The sequence below is a fragment of the Halichoerus grypus genome, chromosome 5, assembly GCF_964656455.1.
Source record: "Halichoerus grypus chromosome 5, mHalGry1.hap1.1, whole genome shotgun sequence".
In the NCBI taxonomy this organism is placed as follows: Eukaryota; Metazoa; Chordata; class Mammalia; order Carnivora; family Phocidae; genus Halichoerus; species Halichoerus grypus.
This window is the reverse complement of record NC_135716.1, coordinates 71,118,028-71,138,604: the sequence shown is the minus strand read 5'-3', so window position 1 is coordinate 71,138,604 and position 20,577 is coordinate 71,118,028. Positions and strand designations below refer to the sequence as shown.

Genomic DNA, 20,577 nt, shown 5'->3' with positions numbered 1-20,577 from the left:
TTAAGTGAAACTAGACCATAATGAAATTCTTGCAATAACAGTAATAAGAAGGCTTTATTGTTCCTGATTCTAGAGATGAGTAAACTAAGGCACAGAGAGGTGGGGTTGATGAGCTAAAGTCAGCTTGGCTATTGGTGTTTATCTTTAAGTGATATTACACCACCTGGTGTGTTAGGATGACTAATGATCTCAGTTTTCCTGTAACTGTCTTAATTTAGCACTGAAAGTCTGGTATCATAGGAAACCTCACAGTGAAGCTGAGATAGTTGGTCACCCTACAGGTAATATAAGAACTTTATGATAATCTACTTTCCTTTCTCCCCTCCCAACTTTAGTGCTATTTTCTTTTTCTTTTACCTTACTATTTCTATACATTTTACTTTTCCATATGTGATAAGCCCCATACTATATTGCTGATATTTTTGTTTAAACAGCCAATTATTCTTAAAAGAGATTTAAATAATGGAAAAATCTTATATATTTTTTATGCTCATCAATCCTTTGTGTAGATCCAGATTTCCATCTGGTATTCTTTTTGTTCTGCCTAAAGGATTTCCTTTAATATTTTTTATAGTGTGAGTTTGCTGGTAATGATTATTTCAGCTTTTACATATCTGAAATGTCTTTATTTTTATTTCATTTTTGAAAGAAAGAGAAATTGAAAGAAATAAAATTACAGAATTACAGTTTTTAATTTTATTATTTTAAAACCTCTGCTCTATAGAATTCTTGCTTGCATCATTTCTTTTTTTATCCAGTTTTATTGCGATAAAATTGACATAAAACTTTGTATTAGTGCAAACTATAAAATATAATGATTTCATATATGTATAAATTGCAAAATGATTACCATGGTAAGTTTAGTTAACACCAATCACTTCACATAGTTCAATTTTTATTTCTTTTGATGTGAACTTTTAAAATCCATTCTTAGCATCTTTCAGATATGTAGTACAGTATTGTTAACTGTAGTCATCATTCTGTACATTATATCCACAGAAGTTATTTATCTTTTAACTGGAAATTTGTACCTTTTGATCAACTTCATCCATTCCTTACTCTGCCACCTCTGGCAAATATGAGTTCTTCTTTTTTTTAAATGCCACATACTGTGAGATCATACAGTATCTGTCTTATTTTATCTGACTTTTTCACTGAACATAATGCTTTTGAGGTCCATCCATGTTGTTGTAAATGGCAGGATTTCCTCCTTTTTCATGGCTGAATAATATTTCTTTCTCCATTCATCTGTTGTACACTCAGGCTGTTTCCATGTCTTGGCTATTGTAAATAATGCTGCAATGAATACAGGGGTCCAGGTATCTTTTTGAGATGGTGTTTTCATTTTCTTCAGATAAATACCCAGAGGTGGAATTACTGGATCATATGGTATTTTATTTTTAATTTTTTGCAGAAACTTGTTTTCCATACTTGTTGCACCAATTTACACTCCAACTAGCAGTGCGTAAGAGTTCCCTTTTCTTTTCTTTTTTTTTTAAAGATTTTATTTATTTATTTGACAGAGAGATAGAGAGCACAAGTAGGCAGAGTGGCAGGCAGAAGGAGAGGGAGAAGCAGGCTTCCTGCTGAGCAGGGAGCCCGATGCGGAGCTCCATCCCAGGACCCTGGGATCATGACCTGAGCCGAAGATAGACATTTAAATGACTGAGCCACCCAGCCGCCCCAAGAGTTCCCTTTTCTCCATCCTTTCCCACACGTGCTATTTCTTGTCTTTTTGATGATAACCATTATAATAGGTGGAGGTGGTATATCTCACTGTGGTTTTGATTTGCATTTCTCTACTGATGTTGAGCACCTCTTTGCGTACCTGATGGCCATTTGTATGTCTTTGGAAAATGTCTATTCAAGTCTTCTGCTCATGTTTCTATTGGATTCTTTTATTTTTTTTAAATTGAGTTGTTTTAGTTCTTTATCTATTTTGGATGTTAACAGTGTTATCATATATACAATTTGCAAATATTTTCTCTTATCCCGTAGGTTGTCTTTTCATTTTGTTGCTGGTTTTCTTTGCTGTCCAGAAGCTTTTTAGTTTGATGTAGTCCCATTTGTTTATTTTTACTTTTGTTAGCTTTGCTTTTAATATCAAGTCCAAAAAAAAAAAAATCATTACCATGACCAATGTGTAGGAGCTTACCCTCTATGTTTTTTTCTAGGAGTTCTATGGTTTCAGATCTTATGTTCAAGTCTTTAATCTATTTTGAGTTGGTTTTTGTGTATGATGTAAGATAGGGGTTCAGTTTCATGCTTTTGCATGTAGCTGTCCAGTTTTTCCAACACTGGTTATTGAAAAGACTCTCCTTTCTCCATTCTATATTGGCTCTTTTGTTGTCAATTAATTGACCATATATGCATGGGTTTATTTCTGGTCTCTTTATTCTATTCCATTGATCTCTGTGTGTTTTATGCTAGCACCAACTCTTTTCATTACTGTAGCTTTGTAATATAACTTGAAATTAGAGTGTGATGCCTCCAGCTTTGTTCTTTTTCTCAAGATTGCTTTGGCTATTTGGGATCTTTTGTGGCTCTATACAAATTTTAGGATTGTTTGTTTTAGTCCTGTGGAAAAAAAATGCCATTGGAATTTTGATAGGGACTGCATTGAATCTGCAAGTAACTTTTGATTAGATGGATAATATCGCAAATTTTTCTTTCTTGGGTGCTGGTTTTCTTGAATTCTTATACATATTCTTGAATTGTTTGTTTGTTTTTTCTGGATCACTGTTAAGTTACTTGTAAACAGATTGATCCTTTCAGATCTTGCTTTTAATGTCTGTCAGGTAGGATTAGAGCTGTGCTCAGTTCAGTGATAATTTTTCCCCACTACTGAGGCAAGACTCTTCTAGGTACTCTACTCAAAGTTCCATGAATTATAAAGTTTTCCTGTCTGGCTGGTGGGAACAGGCACTATTCTTGGCCCACTGTAAATGCTGGACACTATTACCTCTGATCTTTTGAATGGTTCTTTTCCCAGCCCCTGATAGTTTCCCTTTTTTGCATGTCCTGATTTGAACTCAGCTGGATATGTAAATGGGACTCTCTATAGATCTCTCTTTGTGTAGCTTTCTCTTCTCCAGTATTGTTCTGTGAACACCAGCTGCCTCGGTCTCCCTAGACTTTCAGTTTCATCTCCTCAACCCAGCAAGTCCTCTGAGTTCTACCAGATGCACCCCTTCCCTCCGCCCCGCCCCCCCCCCCCCCCCAAGCATCACTACTGCCTGGAAACTCTCTCAAGGTGCTATGCTGGGGCCATTGTAGGGCTGACCTCATTTTTTTGTTTTTCTCAAGATGCTAGTGTCTTATGAGCCATTATTTCACATAGATTTGTTTGTTGGCTGTTTCAGGTGAAGGGTAAGTTTGGTCCCTGCTCCTATATTTTCGCTATAAGTGTGAGTCCAACATGTGTTGTATAAATACTCCACATATTAGCACAGAAATTCAGTGTGACTATTCACATGTTTCTGAACTTAATCCAGAATTGTTTTAACTTAGGCTATGAAACTTATGTTTTTGCTCATGTAGATGTGACATAAATAAAAGAACTAAAAATGAAACGATTAACTACAAAGACTAGCTACTTAACAGGATTGAGATACACAAAATAGTTCTCTGTTTGCTTATTTATGTCCATTTTACCAGTAGCTTCACTGGCATTTTGAAATAACTAGATTTAATTGTGCAAAAACATTTTAGACCATCTGTCTAAGTGAGATCTAGTTAGATAATAAAATAATAACTCTTCTGAATGGCTAATGTCCATTTACATGGATAGAATTTTATGACCTGAGTAATTCAACTTATCTGAGTTCAACCAACATTTACTAGGTGCATTCTATGTGCTAGACACTGAGTTAACTCTAGAGATACAGATGAATAATAAATAGCCTCTGCCCTAGAGGAGCTCACAGGGAGGCAGAACTGATAAGTGAGTTGACAATGTGATAAGTGCTACGATTACACTAATTGTGAGTTGCCATGAGAGCCCTGAAGTGGAGCAACTCACACAGCTCAGGAAGGCCTAAGGGTCGGTTGTATTTGAGAAGGTATAGCTGATGCAATGGGTTACCTGCTCTTTTCTCCTTCTTCCTTGCTGGAAGAGTCCTGATTTAATGATGGTATTCACTCTCCCTCTCCCTGCTGGATGCAGGAAGTGAATGTTCACAAGTCTAAGCCAATCATTGTCAAACACTGTACTTCTGTGCTTATGCTTACTATCTTTTTTTTTTTTAAAGATTTTATTTATTTATTTATTTGAGAGAGAAACAGAGAGAGCACAAGAGGGGAAAGGGGCAAGGGGAGAGGGAGAAGCAGACTCCAGGCTGTGCATGGAGCCCCACTCAACACTTGATCCCAGGACCTTGAGATCATGACCTGAGCCAAAGTCAGGAGCTTAACCAATTGAGCCACCCGGTGCCCCTATGTTTACTTTCAATATTGGTTTAGATGAGGGCATGTGACACAACCCTGGAGAGGGAGGTGTAAAGATAATTCTACAGATGCAACTCTAAATAGATTTTTCTCTTGATAGAAGGAGACATGCCAGGAGAAACTTCTTTCCTGGCTTTGATCACAACTGTGTGACAACATAATATCTAAAAGGTGACATCCATGTTGTGATGATGAAAGGACAGCCTGAGAATGTGAGCTCTAACAGGCTGAGGATAGAAGGGCAGAGATAGGAAAGTTGGGTCTTTGTTACATATATACATATAATGTAGTGTTGCTGAGTTACAAACCTGGATTCTTCTATATCTATCATTTTTTTCTTTTTGTTATATGAGATAGTAAGTCCTTATTATTTAAGCCACTTTCAGCTATTTCATAACATGGAGTCAAAAGTATCCTATCTGATGTAAAGAAGTGAAGCTTGAGTAGTCTTTAAGGACCAAAGATACTCATCCCTGAGAGTTAGCTGGAGGCAGGAGAGTGAGAGAAGGCCACCCCAGGCAGACGGAAGGGCTTATGGAAAATCTTAGAAACTCAAAGGGACATGGGGTGCTTGAGAAAGTGTAGGCAGTTCTGTATTAGATGGTTGTGCTAATTCAGATTTTTTTCCTTTGGGTAGACTGTCTTTTGCACATAGTCAGTATCCAGTTACTATTTGTTGCATGACTGCTTTTACAATTGTTTTAAATTACACGAAATTCAGCCAAGAATGCCTATTAATGCGCCAGGGATTTTTCAGGCACATCTGGTAGAATCTGACTCTTGTTTGTGGCGATACCCATCCCAACTCCCTTCTAAGATGCTAACAATGAAAAACTATACTTTCGGACTCTCTTGAGAAGGTTATGCTTTATTTTCCACCACCGACATAAAATGACTCAAGACTTCATCTTAAAAAGGCATCCTGGTGGGGAAAGAAGCCGAATATGAGGCCTTGGTGTTCCATGTGTGAATGCGGCACCAGTGATGTGTGCACAGATCTGGCCGCTCCAGCGTCTCCCAGGTTGTGGGAGAGGCAGCCGTCATCTGGGTGGCTCACAACAACGGTGCTGTAGTAGGAGTTATTCCTGGAAGCTCAGCTGGAGTCTGTTTCTTCAGCCCTCCCCTAAATGTTGTGTCATGTATATTCCGTATTCAATTCTCTTTGTATAAGCTAGCTAAAGTGGGTTCCATGACTGCATTTAGGAACCCTGGCTGACAGGACATGGGTGACACAGTGCTGCAGCTCAAAGACCTTAGGGACCGGTGGAGCAGATCAGAATCATTTTGCTCAGGGATTATAGGATTACAATTTGTATTACAATTAATACTTTCTACAGCACTTTTAAAGGGCTTCTGCAACATTTATAGGGCTTTTATTATGTGTTCTTTTGACAGTTGAGGAAATTGAGGCACCTGGGAAGCTCAGTGAGACAGAAATAAAGTTAGTGATCACTGAGACTAGAATTCAGGTCTTATAACCCCTGGTCTAGTGCTTTTTTCCCCTCAGTGGTCATTTGGAAAATGGGCTGTTCTACAGGGAACCTACTGGAACTATGCTTTTGCATTACTGAGAAATTGTCATACGTCAGACTTTCCTAACGGAAATGCTGGCCCCACTGACACATAGGTGAAAAGCTCTGTGGCCCATTACTCGTCCTTTGAACCATCTCGTTTCACTTTAATAGCATGTTTAATGGAAACCCATCAGCTAATGAGAAGTATGTCAAGCATTACCATCACTTCCTCCACTACCTTCTTCGAGATTACGTGGCTCCATAAGTGTAATGGAAACATTTATATTGACAAAGAAAAATGAAAAGTTGCTCTAAAAGTTCAAACAAATTCTTAATGTATGTTTGATGAGGATATACAAAAGCTGTGATAATAAAGTTTCTAATTGCACACCATCCTAATGCAAATTTTCAAGAAAAAACATGCCTCTATTTTTCATATTGTTTTGCTTCTTCAACAAAGAGGTATTAAATGTTTTTCTTACAATTGCTAGAGGTGCTAAAGATAGCTATAATAAATGTTGACAATAGGAAAAAGATGTGAGCTACATAAAAACAGACTATGCAGGCCTGTGCTATCTGAATTAAGCAGGCCAATCTGGGGCTCTGCCAACTGACCACACTTACCTATTCCGACAATAGGTATTGCAGAAAGATGTCTTTTAGCTGGAAAGTAAACACTATATACTTGACTGAGCCTTTTCTATTAAAAGGCAGATTAGGAAGACTGGCAACTGATTTCCCCCTTCCCCGCTATGCTATCAGCTTCTCCACTTTCTACCACTTCCTACCATTTCTTCTTCCTGCCCCCTCTTCCACATATGAGATTCATGCATGATGAATGAAGTACAACTCTTGCTCAGGGCAGGTTACAAATACTGCCGAGACTCTAATAGTCACATATATATGAAAATATGAGAGGGTGCTTGGGTGGCTCAGTGGGTTAAGCATCTGCCTTCGGCTCAGGCCATGGTCCCAGGGTCCTGGGATTGAGTCCCACATCAGGCTTCCTGCTCAGCAGAGAGTCTGCTTCTCCCTCTCCCCTCTCCCCCTTCCTTTTGCCCCTCCCCACTGCTCTTGCTCTCCCTCTCTTGAGTGAACTCTCTCTCTCTCTCTCAAATAAATAAATAAATAAAATCTTTAAAAAAATATGAGAAGTCAAGGCGATATCATTATGTGCATAAATTAAGTGCATGTCTCTGTGTCTTCTGACCTTCGCTACAAGCAACATTTTTAGTGTGGTGGGTTATGAAGTAATAGTTAGCATATATTGAGACTCACCATAGTTCAGATACTGTATGTACTAAGTATGCATTTTCTCAGTAACTTCTGTGACAGTTACTGTCATTATCACTATTATTTTACATATGAAGAATCTATGGATTCTTGACTTGTGATCTCACGACTGAGATCATAAAATTAGATAGGGGCTCCAGAGTTGCGGAGTCTCCATATCTGTGCTCTTTGTCACAAAACTGTACTTACTGTGCTAAGCTTACTAACAAATTGGCTCCAAATGAATTCAGTAAAGTTGCAGGATACAAAATCAACATTACAAAAATCCATTGTGTTTCTATATACTAATAAAAACTATCTGAAAGTGAAATAGAGGAAGCAATCCCATTTATAATAGTGTCAAAAGCAATAAAATACTTAGGAAACAATTTAACCAAGGAGGTGAAAGACCTGTATACTATAAGACACCACACCAATGAACGAAGTGGAAGAAGACACAAATAAATGGAAAGATATTCCCAGGTCTCGACTGGAAAAGTTAATATTGTGAAAATGCTGATATTCCCCGACATGATCTACAAATTCAGTGCAATCCCTATCAAAATTCCAATGGTCTTTTTCACAGAAGTGGAATAAACAATCCTAAAATTTGTATGGAATGACAAAAGACCTCAAGTAACCAAAGCAATCTTCAGAAAAAGAACAAAGCTGGACGTATCACACTTTCTGATTTCAAACTATATTACAAAGCTATAGTAATCAAATGATATGGTACTATATGAAAAACAGGCACATAGACCAGTGGAACACATTAGAAGGCCCAGAAATAAACCTACATATATATGGTCAATTAATTTTTAAGAAGGACTCCAAGAACACACAATGGCGAAAGGATAGTCTCTTCAACAAGTGGTGTTGGGAAAAGTGGAGAGCCACATGAGAAAGCATTAAACTGCATCCCTATCTTATTCCACTTACAAAACTTAACTTGAAGTGGATTAAAGGCAAATGTAAGACCTGAAACCATAAAACTCCTAGAAGAAAACATAAGGAAAGAGCTCTTTAACATTGGTCTTGGCAATTACTTCCTGGATTAGATACCCAAAACACAGGCAACAAGAGCTAGAATAAACAAGTGAAGCTACATCAAACTACAGAGCTTCTGCACAGCAAAGGAAACAATAAATTGAAAAGACAACCTACTGAATGGGGAAAAATATTTGCAAACCATATATCTGATAAGGGGTTAATATCTAAAATATATAAAGAACTCATACAAACCTCAATAGCAAAAAAGCAAAAGAAGTCATTTTGAAAAATGAGTTAAAGGACCTGAATAAATGTTTTTTCTAAAGAAGACATACAGATGACCAAAGATACATGAAAAGGCACTGAACACCACTAAGCATCAGAGAAATACAAATCAAATCACATCACAATGAGGTATCACGTCACACCTGTTAGGATGGTCATTGTCAAAAAGACAAGAGGTAACAAATGTTGGCAAGGATGTGGAGAAATTGCTGGTGAGAATGTAAATTGGTACAGCCATTATGGAAAACAGTATGGCAGTTCCTCAAAAAATTAAAAATGTAATTACCATATGATCCAACAATCCCACTCCTGGGTATATATCTGAAGGAAACGAAATCAGTATCTTGAGATATCTGCACTCTCATGCTCACTGCAACATTATTCACAATAGCCAAGATACAGAAACAACCTAAATGCCCTTTGATGAATGAATAAAGAAAATGTGAAACACACTCCCCCTCCCACACACACAGGAATATTATTTAGCTTTAAAAAAGAAGAAAATCCTCCCATTTGCAACCACATGGATGGAAGGCTTTATGCTGGAAATGAGATAAGTCAGACAAAGAAAGACAAATACTGTATGGTATCACTTATATGTGGATTTAAAAAAAAAAGTCAATCTCATAGAAACAGAGAATAGAATGGTGATTGCTAGGAGGTTTGGGGGAGGGGGTATATGGGGAGATGTAGGTCAAAGGGTATAAACTTTCAGTTATAAGAAGAATAAATTCTGAGACTCTAATGTACAGCACGGTGACTATCAATAATAGAGCATTATATACTAGAAATTTGCTGAGAGCAGATCTTAAGTGTCCTCACCACAAACGAACCAACCAACCAACAAACAAACAAACAAAATAACAAAACTATGTGAGGTGATGGATGTGTTAATTATCTTGGTCTTGGTAATCATTCCACAATGTATATGTATATCAAATCATCATGTTGTACAACTTTAAATATCTACAATTATATTTGTCCATTATTGCTCAATAAACTTGGGAAAGAAAAATTAAAAAAAACAACAAATTGTCTCCAATTAACTCCTTATTAATCAGTAATAAGTGCCATTCCTGGGGAGGAGTAAAAGACACAAAGGGTGCCAATGTGATTCAAATATTGTAAAGCATGCATTCATTTATTGGTTTCTCAAATATTGTCTCCTGAATGCCTGTGTCATAGATCCACAGAAGGAAAGACATAGCTCCTGCAGGTAAGGAATTAGTTAGCCTGAGGAGATGGGTGTGTGACTCAACAGTTAACAATGAGAGCATTGCCCTTGCTTCCCTTGCCTTTGGCGATGTTTCTAGGAAGAAGTTGCTGCGGCTGAGGTCGAAGAGGTTGCTGCCTGTGTTCTCCTTTAGGATTTTGATGGACTCCTGTCTCACATTGAGGTCTTTCAACCATTTGGAGTCTATTTTTGTGTGTGGTGTAAGGAAATGGTCCAGTTTCATTCTTCTGCATGTGGCTGTCCAATTTTCCCAACACCATTTGTTGAAGAGACTGTCTTTTTTCCATTGGACATTCTTTCCTGCTTTGTCAAAGATTAGTTGACCATAGAGTTGAGGGTCCATTTCTGGGCTCTCTATTCTGTTCCATTGATCTATGTGTCTGTTTTTGTGCCAGTACCATACTGTCTTGATGATGACAGCTTTGTAGTAGAGCTGGAAGTCTGGAATTGTGATGCCGCCAGCTTTGCTTTTCTTTTTCAACATTCCTCTGGCTATGCGGGGTCTTTTCTGGTTCCATACAAATTTTAGGATTATTTGTTCCATTTCTTTGAAGAAAGTGGATGGTATTTTGATGGGAATTGCATTGAATGTGTAGATTGCTCTAGGTAGGATTGACATCTTCACAATATTTGTTCTTCCAATCCATGAGCATGGAATGTTTTTCCATTTCTTTGTGTCTTCCTCAATTTCTTTCATGAGTATTTTATAGTTTTCTGAGTACAGATCCTTTGCCTCTTTGGTTAGATTTATTCCTAGGTATCTTATGGTTTTGGGTGCAATTGTAAATGGGATCGACTCCTTAATTTCTCTTTCTTCTGACTTATTGTTGGTGTATAGGAATGCCACTGACTTCTGTGCATTGATTTTATATCCTGCCACTTTACTGAATTCCTGTATGAGTTCTAGCAGTTTTGGGGTGGAGTCTTTCATCAAGATAAAAAGCTTTTGCACAGCAAAGGAAACAGTCAACAAAACCAAAAGACAACTGACAGAATGGGAGAAGATATTTGCAAATGACATATCAGATAAAGGGCTAGTATCCAAAATCTATAAAGAACTCATCAAACTCAACACCAAAAGAACAAAGAATCCAATCAAGAAATGGGCAGAAGACATGAACAGACATTTTTCCAAAGAAGACATCCAAATGGCCAACAGACACATGAAAAAGTGTTCAATATTGCTCGGCATCAGGGAAATCCAAATCAAAACCTCAATGAGATACCACCTCACACCAGTCAGAATGGCTAAAATTAACAAGTCAGGAAATGACAGATGTTGGCGGGGATGCGGAGAAAGGGGAACCCTCCTACACTGTTGGTGGGAATGCAAGCTGGTGCAGCCACTCTGGAAAACAGTATGGAGGTTCCTCAAAAAGTTGAAAATAGAGCTACCATATGATCCAGCAATTGCACTACTGGGTATTTACCCCAAAGATACAAAAGTAGGGACCCGAAAGGCTACGTGCACCCCGATGTTTATAGCAGCAATGTCCACAATAGCCAAACTGTGGAAAGAGCCAAGATGTCCATCAACAGATGAATGGATAAAGAAGGTGTGGTATATATATACAATGGAATATTATGCAGCCATCAAAAGGAATGAGATCTTGCCATTTGCAACGACGTGGATGGAACTGGAGGGTATTATGCTGAGCGAAATAAGTCAAACAGAGAAAGACATGTATCATATGACCTCACTGATATGAGGAATTCTTAATCTCAGGAAACAAACTGAGGGTTGCTGGAGTGGGGGGTGGGGTGGGAGGGATGGGGTGACTGGGTGATGGACACTGGGGAGGGTATGTGTTCTGGTAAGCGCTGTGAATTGTGCAAGACTGTTGAATCTCAGATCTGTACCTCTGAAACAAATAATGCAATATATGTTAAGAAAAAAAAAAGAAGAAGAAGAATGTAGCAGGAGGGGAAGAATGAAGGGGGGGAAATCGGAGGGGGAGAAGAACCATGAGAGACGATGGACTCTGAAAAACAAACTGAGGGTTCTAGAGGGTAGGGGGTTGGGAGGATGGGTTAGCCTGGTGATGGGTATTGAGGAGGGCACGTTCTGCATGGAGCACTGGGTGTTATGCACAAACAATGAATCATGGAACACTATATCTAAAACTAATGATGTAATGTATGGGGATTAACATAACAATAAAAAAATTAAAAAAAAAAATGTAATGGAAAAACAGTTAGAAAAATCCACCTGTTTTCAATCAATCCAGGTACTAAAGTGATTTGTAAAAACATGATTACATATGTATTGAAATTGGTAATGGTTTCTGGAAATACCTGTCCTTTCATTAAAATAACACAAATATCTCTCTCTCTTAATTTCCATGGCATATAATAATAAACTGTTTAGCTACCTTCAAAAAAAAAAAAAAAAAAAAACAATGAGAGCATTGCTACGGGAGATGCATGTTAGGTATAATGGGAGATTAGAGGTGCTTGTAGGAGACAGGAAGGACCTCATAGAGATGGCCACATCTGAGCAAGATTTGAAAGAAAAGTAGAATGTTGTCAGTGGATATGACAAAAGAAAGCATGGCCTATGTTCTGGGAACCACAATTACTTTAGCACTGTGAGGAGTCAGGCAGTAGTTGGGCAGGGGTATGGGGTGAAACAAGGCTGGATAGGTATTTAAGGGCCAGATCATAAAAGGGATACAAAGGAGTATGCTTCTTCTTCTTCTTCTTTTTTTTTGACAAGTTTTTATTACGGTAACATACACATAATACAAGATTTACCATCTTAACCATTTTTAAGTGCATAGTTCAGTGGTATTAAGTGTATTTATAATGTTGTGCAACTGTCACCACCATCCACCTCCAGAACTTTCATCTTACAAAACTGAGACTCTATACCTATTAAACACTAACACCCCATTCTCCCTTCATCCCCTGACAACCACCATTCTACTTTTAGTTTCTAATGATTTAGACTACTTTCAACACTTCATGTAAGTGTAATCATATTGTATTTGTCCTTTTTGTGACTGGCTTATTTCACTTAGCATAATGTCTTCAAGTTTCATCCATGTTGTAGCATATGTAAGAATTTCCTTCCTTTTTAAGGCTGAGTAATATTCCATTGTTTATGTATAAAACATTTTGTTTATCCATTCATCCATCAATCAACAGTTGGGCTGCTTTCATATCCCACTGTGAATAATGCGGCTATGAACATGGGTGTACAAATATCTCTTCAAGATCCTTCTTTCAATCCTCTTGGGAATATACCCAGATGTGGAACTGCTGGATCATAAGGTAATTCTCTTTGTAATTTTTTGAGGAACCGTCATGCTGTTTTTCACAGTGGTTGCACCATTTCATGTTCTCACCAATAGTGCACAAGGGTAAGGAGTATACATTTTCATCTCATCTTTGAAGGGGTCAAATAAAAAACTGTGACTAGAATAGAATTAGGGTCATGTTTATATGTTGTCAGGGACTGATGGTGGAAAATGCAGTAGAAGGAGAAGATCAGAGACAGGGAGACGAATGCTGGGGATATCTGAACTAGGTAGGAGCAGTGGGGATGGGGAGCATAGGACTTTTTTGAGTGCTATTTAGGCTGTAATTTCTAGGACTGAGTGTTTAATTGATGAGTAAAAGAGAGTGGGAAGAATCTGGAATGACTCCAAGGGTTCTAACTCTGACAAGTGGTTTAATGGTGTGTTGATGCCATCAACAAAGAGAGGCAAAATAGGGTGAGGAGAAGGTTTGGGGGCCGGTGAGTTCAGAGTTTAAAATGTTGTGCATGAAGATCCAGATGGATATCCAGGAAGTAACACCTGGCCCACAGTTAGGTAACCCTAAGATACCATTCACTCACCATTTCTAATGTCCTCTCTACTTCAGCATATTCTGAATGAGACTGCTTTTTGTTAGACTGCTAGACTGTTTAACAGAGTGTCTTGTTAACTGTTGTAAATATCACGTCTAACAAACAATAGATGCTCAACGATTATTTGTTGAATAAATATATGACCTTGAACATAAGAATGTGGTCTAAGGTGAATATGAACCTTTGAAAGTCAGCAAGTTGTTGGCAAATGAAGCTTTTTGTATCAGTGAGGTTCACAGCAAGAAGCAAATGGGCTTCACTGAATATAATTCAATCATTTACGAAGGTGTGAGCATGGTTAGGGAAGCCAAGCTGAACAGACTCTTAGGCCCCAAGGAGCAGAGAGAGGAAATAGTTTTACCAGAGCTAGAAGGGCTGGAGTGGTAGAGGAGGGGGGTCTGGCAAGAGATAGAATTATAAAGATAATGACCCAACCAGCACTGGAGCACCAAAACAGAGCACAAGAAGGGAGAGAAATATTCCAGCCTCTCTTTTCTCTTGTCCTCTGATATCCTGCTGAGGTCATCTCTTCTTGGAATCCATTGGAGGGCAAGGAAATATCAGTGATAGAGTCCATAGAAGTCACTCTCTCTGTGAAGCATGCAATGTAGGAAGGAGCATGCCATAGTAGAGCCTACTTGTCCATGGTGACATTTTCCTTAGTACCCAGAGAAGACAATGGTTGGTTTAGTTTCTGAACACTTACTTAGGATAATTAGCCCTGGATTCCCATAAGCAGCCAACTTCTGGAAGACACTTCCATTTTGGAGCAGTCTCCTTTTGAGCATGGAAAACATCCTTTCTTGCGGCACCATTGTCTTGTTCATGTCTTCATATCTCTGACCTCAGCAGATAGGAGCCAAGACAAGGACATCCCCTTAGATGTTTGACCCCCTGGGAGAGAAGTACCACATTCCTCTTTCCTGATGAATTTTTTTTTTAGAACCAATTGTCCCTCATAGGGGTAGATTCTGATTTCAAACACTTCTCCCCCATGCTAGATGCACCTTGGGCTAAACAGCCAAGGCTTCCCCAGCACATGACTGGGGCAAGGCCTAGGATCAGACCCAGTTCTGTTCATAAATCTGTCCACTCAGGAATTTGAGAAAACCCATTTCTGGTACTTTTTCTGTCCCTTCATCTTTTCCAATTCTTTCTCCCTCTGGATGGTAAGTAACAAGAATTTGAAATCAGGACATCAGAGCACGTTCAATTTTTGGCTAATTATTGAGTTGATGTCAGTGCTCAGATTGGCTTTTCATATCTCAGGGATAATAAATGTTTGTCACCATCCTCCTCTTACAACAGCAACTGAACAATCTCAGGAGAAAGCCTTCCATTGTTATTGTGCTCCTTTCCCCTCCTAAATTGTTCACTGTTTCAGACATTTCCCTGGGAACAATAACGGAGCCGCTCTGTAATAAGGCAATTCTTAGGAAGGTTATTATACCAGATTATACAGCCACCTCTCACTCAGATTAATTTTGTAGTTATTCAACACTGAAGAGAAATTTCCTGATCCTCTTTCATATTGATTAAGCATAGCATAATTAAGGGAGAATAAAAGATAGCTGACTTACCCGATTTATACATTTAATTTTATCTAAACTACACATTCGCAATGGTAAGATAAAACAGAAGATGAAAGTGTATATATACGTGTGTGTGTGTGTGTGTGTGTGTGTGTGTATAAAGAAAGTACAACAACAACAAAAAGAATAATACTTTGGAGTACCAGTCCTGAGGCTTAACTCATTCTTTCCTCAAGAGCCCATCTAACAAAGTAGGATAGGCAATGGAATTCAATCACATTGAGTGAGTTTAGAGTGTGCCTCTATACCCTCTTTCCATACTGGGTTTAGATACTGTTTGATTGACTGCCTGTCCTGTGGAAGGAAGATGCTATTAGATTTCACTCCTCTAAAGATATGCTCCTTCTTTATCACAAGTTCCAAGGTTCACTTTTTACTATGTCTTCTGGAGCAATGGTAGAATGTCATTTCCATCTCTGATGGCTTCTCTGCATGAGTATAATATGACAAAGAACACCAAAGAGATTCACCCTGTGCCCTTAGTTTATCATGGACAGCACAATTATAAAGCAGTGGGAGAAGAATTCATTGAGCTCTTGCCCAAAACTCCTTCTGGGCCAAGGAAAGAAGAGTTGCTGGTATGTTACCTTTTATTTCTTTTTTACACTTGGCCTTTTCCAGATAGCCATGACTTTGCTCTGCTGGCCCAGCTGTCCTCAAGGACATTGTGAGTCACAGCAAACATTTTTTGGGGTGAGTTCTCTCATTTCTCTGCCACACGCCCAGTGGTGGCAGTAAATACATGTGGGGCATTTTGACATACCTTTAAAACAATCCAATTTTTCCATAATGGGAAATGACAGAAAAACAAGGAAGAGTGTTATGCTCAGCCCTAAGGCATTTTTTTCTAAATCAGCTTTATCAGCAGGGAACTAGTTCCATTGAGAACTATCTTTTTTTAAAAAAAGATTTTATTTATTTATTTGACAGAGAGATAGAGAGCACAAGTAGGCAGAGAGGCAGGCAGAGGGAGAGGGAGAAGCAGGCTCCCCGCCGAGCAGGGAGCCCAATGTGGGGCTCAATCCCAGGACCCTGGGATCATGACCTGAGCTGAAGGCAGACGCTTAACCACTGAGCCACCCAGGTGCCCCGAGAACTATCTTGAATCAGAAAAATTTTCTAGGAAATATGTTTAATCGATTTTCCTACTGAAAGTTGGAAATCTAGAGCAAAAGACAACTAGTATCAGTCAGAAACTTGGAGTTGATAAGCCAAAACTCAGTAACGCTTCTGATTCGCTCACATGTTTTGCGGGATGAGAACACGCACATCTACAAAGCTTCGGAGATCAACCACTTTCAGGGTTAATTGTAGCACAGTTGTTTATATCAACACATAATTCACCAATTCCAATTATCAAAATAATTGGGCCACAATATGGTCAGCCCAGATAATTTTAGCATTCATATCAAATTGACCTCTAACTAGTGATTTGAGGACTCTGTGATCAGCTTCTATGGCAAAGAAGGAAAACACTACCGAACTGTGATATATTCGGTCCAGCTTCATAAGCAGTGTGGTGAAGTGCTGTTAAAAAATGCCTATTTGCAGAAAGGCACAAATGTTGGCAATTGTCCATATTAGCCCTGCTCAAGTGCAGAGCATTACATAGTTTCCTTCAAAACCATTAGGACTATGATCTCTTTCTTAATTAAAATAAACCCTTACTTGAGACATATTCTCTTTTTTTAAAAAAATTTTTTAATTTTATTACGTTACATTGATCACCACACATTACATCATTAGTTTTTGATGTAGTGTTCCATGATTCATTGTTTGCGTATAACACCCAGTGCTCCATGCAGAACGTGCCCTCTTTAATGCCCATCACCAGGCTAACCCATCCCCCCAACCCCTCCCCTCTAGAACTTTCAGTTTGTTTCTCAGAGTCCATAGTCTCTCACGGTTCATCTCCCCCTCTGATTCCCCCCCTTCATTTTTCCCTTCCTGCTGTCTTCTTCTTCTTCTTCTTCTTCTTCTTTTTTTAACATATAATGTATTATTTGTTTCAGAGGTACAGGTCTGTGATAAAGATAATGACCCAACCAGCACTGGAGCACCAAAACAGAGCACAAGAAGGGAGAGAAATATTCCAGCCTCTCTTTTCTCTTGTCCTCTGATATCCTGCTGAGGTCATCTCTTCTTGGAATCCATTGGAGGGCAAGAAAATATCAGTGATAGAGTCCATAGAAGTCACTCTCTCTGTGAAGCATGCAATGTAGGAAGGAGCATGCCATAGTAGAGCCTACTTGTCCATGGTGACATTTTCCTTAGTACCCAGAGAAGACAATGGTTGGTTTAGTTTCTGAATACTTACTTAGGATAATTAGCCCTGGATTCCCATAAGCAGCCAACTTCTGGAAGACACTTCCATTTTGGAGCAGTCTCCTTTTGAGCATGGAAAACATCCAACAGTCTTAAACAATTCACAGTGCTCACCATAGCACATACCCTCCCCAATGTCTATCACCCAGCCACCCCATCTCTCCGACCCCTTACCACTCCAGCAACCCTTAGTTTGTTTCCTGAGATTAAGAATTCCTCATATCAGTGAGATCATATGATACATGTCTTTCTCTGATTGACTTATTTCACTCAGCATAATACCCTCTAGTTCCATCCACGTCGTTGCAAATGGCAAGATTTCATTCCTTTTGATGGCTGCATAATATTCCATTGTATATATACCACATCTTCTTTATCGAGACATATTCTCTTTCTCAGTTTCTCTTTGTTTTTCAGTCAATTAAGTCAGGTTTTTAACATCTAAATTTCCCACAAACTTTCTCTACTGAGTTTCATTTTTATTCTGCTTTTACAAATTCAGATATAAAAGGCATGCATATTATTAGTATCCTTTTCAAAAAAAAATTATACTTTGGTTCATTTTGAATGGCTATACATTTTCCCCTAAGTTTGGGTGGAATCTTTCTGCATCTGGATTGTAACAAAGATCAAATAAAATCAGTGTGTAAAAAAGAAAAAAATAGAATAAAATCAGTGTGTATGAACACACTGCCATAGCTGGTCAAAAATGCTGCTACCTCCATCACCATCATCATACTCCTTACCATTCATTACAAGAGAGTAAAAAAATTCCTAAGTAAATTGAACTTACTCTTTCACACATATAAGCACACTCAAGACCTAGATTTTGTATGCTTTTGAAAAACCTACTCCCATCAGAATGATTTCATATTACGTTCTCCTTTTCTGCAAAATTACCTATAGCCAATCTTACCAGTGAGGCATGCACAAGACCACTGCAATCCTTCTCATGTATAATATTGTTTGGTTATATTTTAATTGTGTTATCTATTTTTTGGAGGAGGAGGAGGAGGAGGGAGGCTATATGAAATTTTATTTTTAGATTATAACATTTGTTCAGGGTTTTATTTTTCTATTTCTATTTCTATACTTTTCATATGAAGTATAACATTGTGAGAACCACATTTCCTGATTCTATTCCAGCCCTGATAATATTTCATCTAAGATATAGGACAGCTTTTTCTGTCTCTTGGGGACGATGTGAACCATGAATAATAAACTACTTAGTGGTTCTGGAAGGGTAAGTGCTTCTTTCTAGTTCTGCTGTACAGCATAGGTTCTGTCTCTTGTGGAGAGGTGAAATAGGGTAAAGAATGAAAAGTTTTATTTTTTTATTTTTTCTCATTTTTAAAAATTTAAATTCAATTACTTAACATATAATGAATTATTAGTTTCAGAGGTAAGAATGAAAAATTTTAAAGCAGTGACATGGAAAATCCTCAGCATTCTCTTCCTGAGTATCCCACAAGCTCAACATCTCTCAGGAATTTAGCATCTGTCAGCATTTTGACAACCAAGAGCACATTTGAATCCAAACCTTTGATATTTTAATATTCCTGCCGTCAGATTCTTCACTCACCCCCTCCCAAAGTAAGCAAACCATCTTCCATGAATGCATCAATCCTGACGCTGATCTAGATGGATTTTATATTTTCTATCATCATGATATTAAGGTCATTTTAATAAATGCACAAACCTGGGGGTGCCTGGGTGGCACAGTCGGTTAAGCATCCGACTCTTGGTTTTGACTCAGGTCATGATCTCAAGGTCATGAGATCGAGCCCCACATTGGGCTCTGGGCTCAGTGTGGAGTCTGCTTGAGAGTCTCTCTCTCTCCCTCTGCCCCTCCCACTCATGCTGGTTCTCTCTCTCTCAAATAAATAAATAAAATCTTAAAAAAAAATGCACAAACCCGTAGCACAAAACCCCACAAATGCAGATAAAGAATGCGATCTATTTCTTAATGAGATCAAATCATAAAATTTCCTGTTCATAATCAGAGATTGCCAGAATACCATGTGTTTGTGCTACCTCTGATCTGGACCAACACAGGCAACGGCCTTTAGAACTCTTACCTTCAGTTCTCACCTGCAAGGTAGCCTGGCCTTGGGGATAGGAATAGCTCCACTAAGAATTGTCTCGAAGCAGGACAATATGTCTATTTTGAGTGGGTGCCATTTTCCAAATGTATAAATTGTAATTATGTAATCCTCAAGGCAACACAAGGAAAGATACTTCACTGGAGTTGATGGGCCTCAGTGCCCACAGGAGGATAGTCCCTCCGCGGAGGTCTGCAGGAATCAGAGCACTGCTGTGTTCTGAAGTCAGATCTCACATAGCAGCTTCTAGAAGCTTCTCTTGGGGCAGCCAAGCCAAAGGGCAAATGGCAAGGGGTGGTGCCATCCCATGCTTGGTTAAGTCACCGATTTTTTACAGGACAAGCCAGGCCAACTTAGTAAAGCTATTTGAGTATATCAGCAGTGGTTTTCAGAAAGTATTGTTACCACAGATGTTACTGCAAGATAATCAAAAGAACACATCTAATTTGGGGATGTAGAGTACTTATTTCTGTTGCTGATTCTATCATTTGAAGCTTTCAAAGCTGAAGCCTTTCATGATTAAGCACATATTATTCTCCTGGAAGATATTTCTTTTTTGGCAGATAAGATAATGGAACAGATCCACTGTTTGTCAAGAGGAGTTACTATGTCATTAAAAAGCCTTTAACACAATGTTTTTCTCTTTTCCATGCTGGTTGAAAAGATTTGAATGCAAAAGCACAGATATAACAATAACAGCACAAAACCTAAATTGTCCATGGAAAAGCTTAAACCAACTTAAAATTTTCCATTTGCCAAATGCTCTTCAGGCAATTTAAATGTAATTCGAAACAGGCACTCAGTAGCCACAGATGTGTGGTGCCTCAGAATGTTCTTTGTCTTGGTTGCATACATCCAATTTCTTTCTAAAAATTGTCTCTATTCCAGCAGGAGAAGAAAAAATACCCAAATTCAATTACAAAATTTGTATGATTAAAATCCTTTTTTTTTTTTCTTATGAGTC

At 38.4% G+C, this 20,577-nt stretch overlaps 1 long non-coding RNA gene across 1 annotated transcript in view; it reads left to right on the top strand.

Moving 5' to 3' along the window:
- Window positions 1-226: 226 nt before the first annotated feature.
- The window catches only part of LOC144381738 (uncharacterized), a 33,709-nt gene continuing 13,358 nt past the window's right edge, over window positions 227-20,577 (top strand). The window contains exon 1 of the long non-coding RNA XR_013447520.1: window positions 227-281. This is a non-coding gene — a long non-coding RNA (uncharacterized LOC144381738). The remainder of the gene's footprint in view (window positions 282-20,577) is intronic.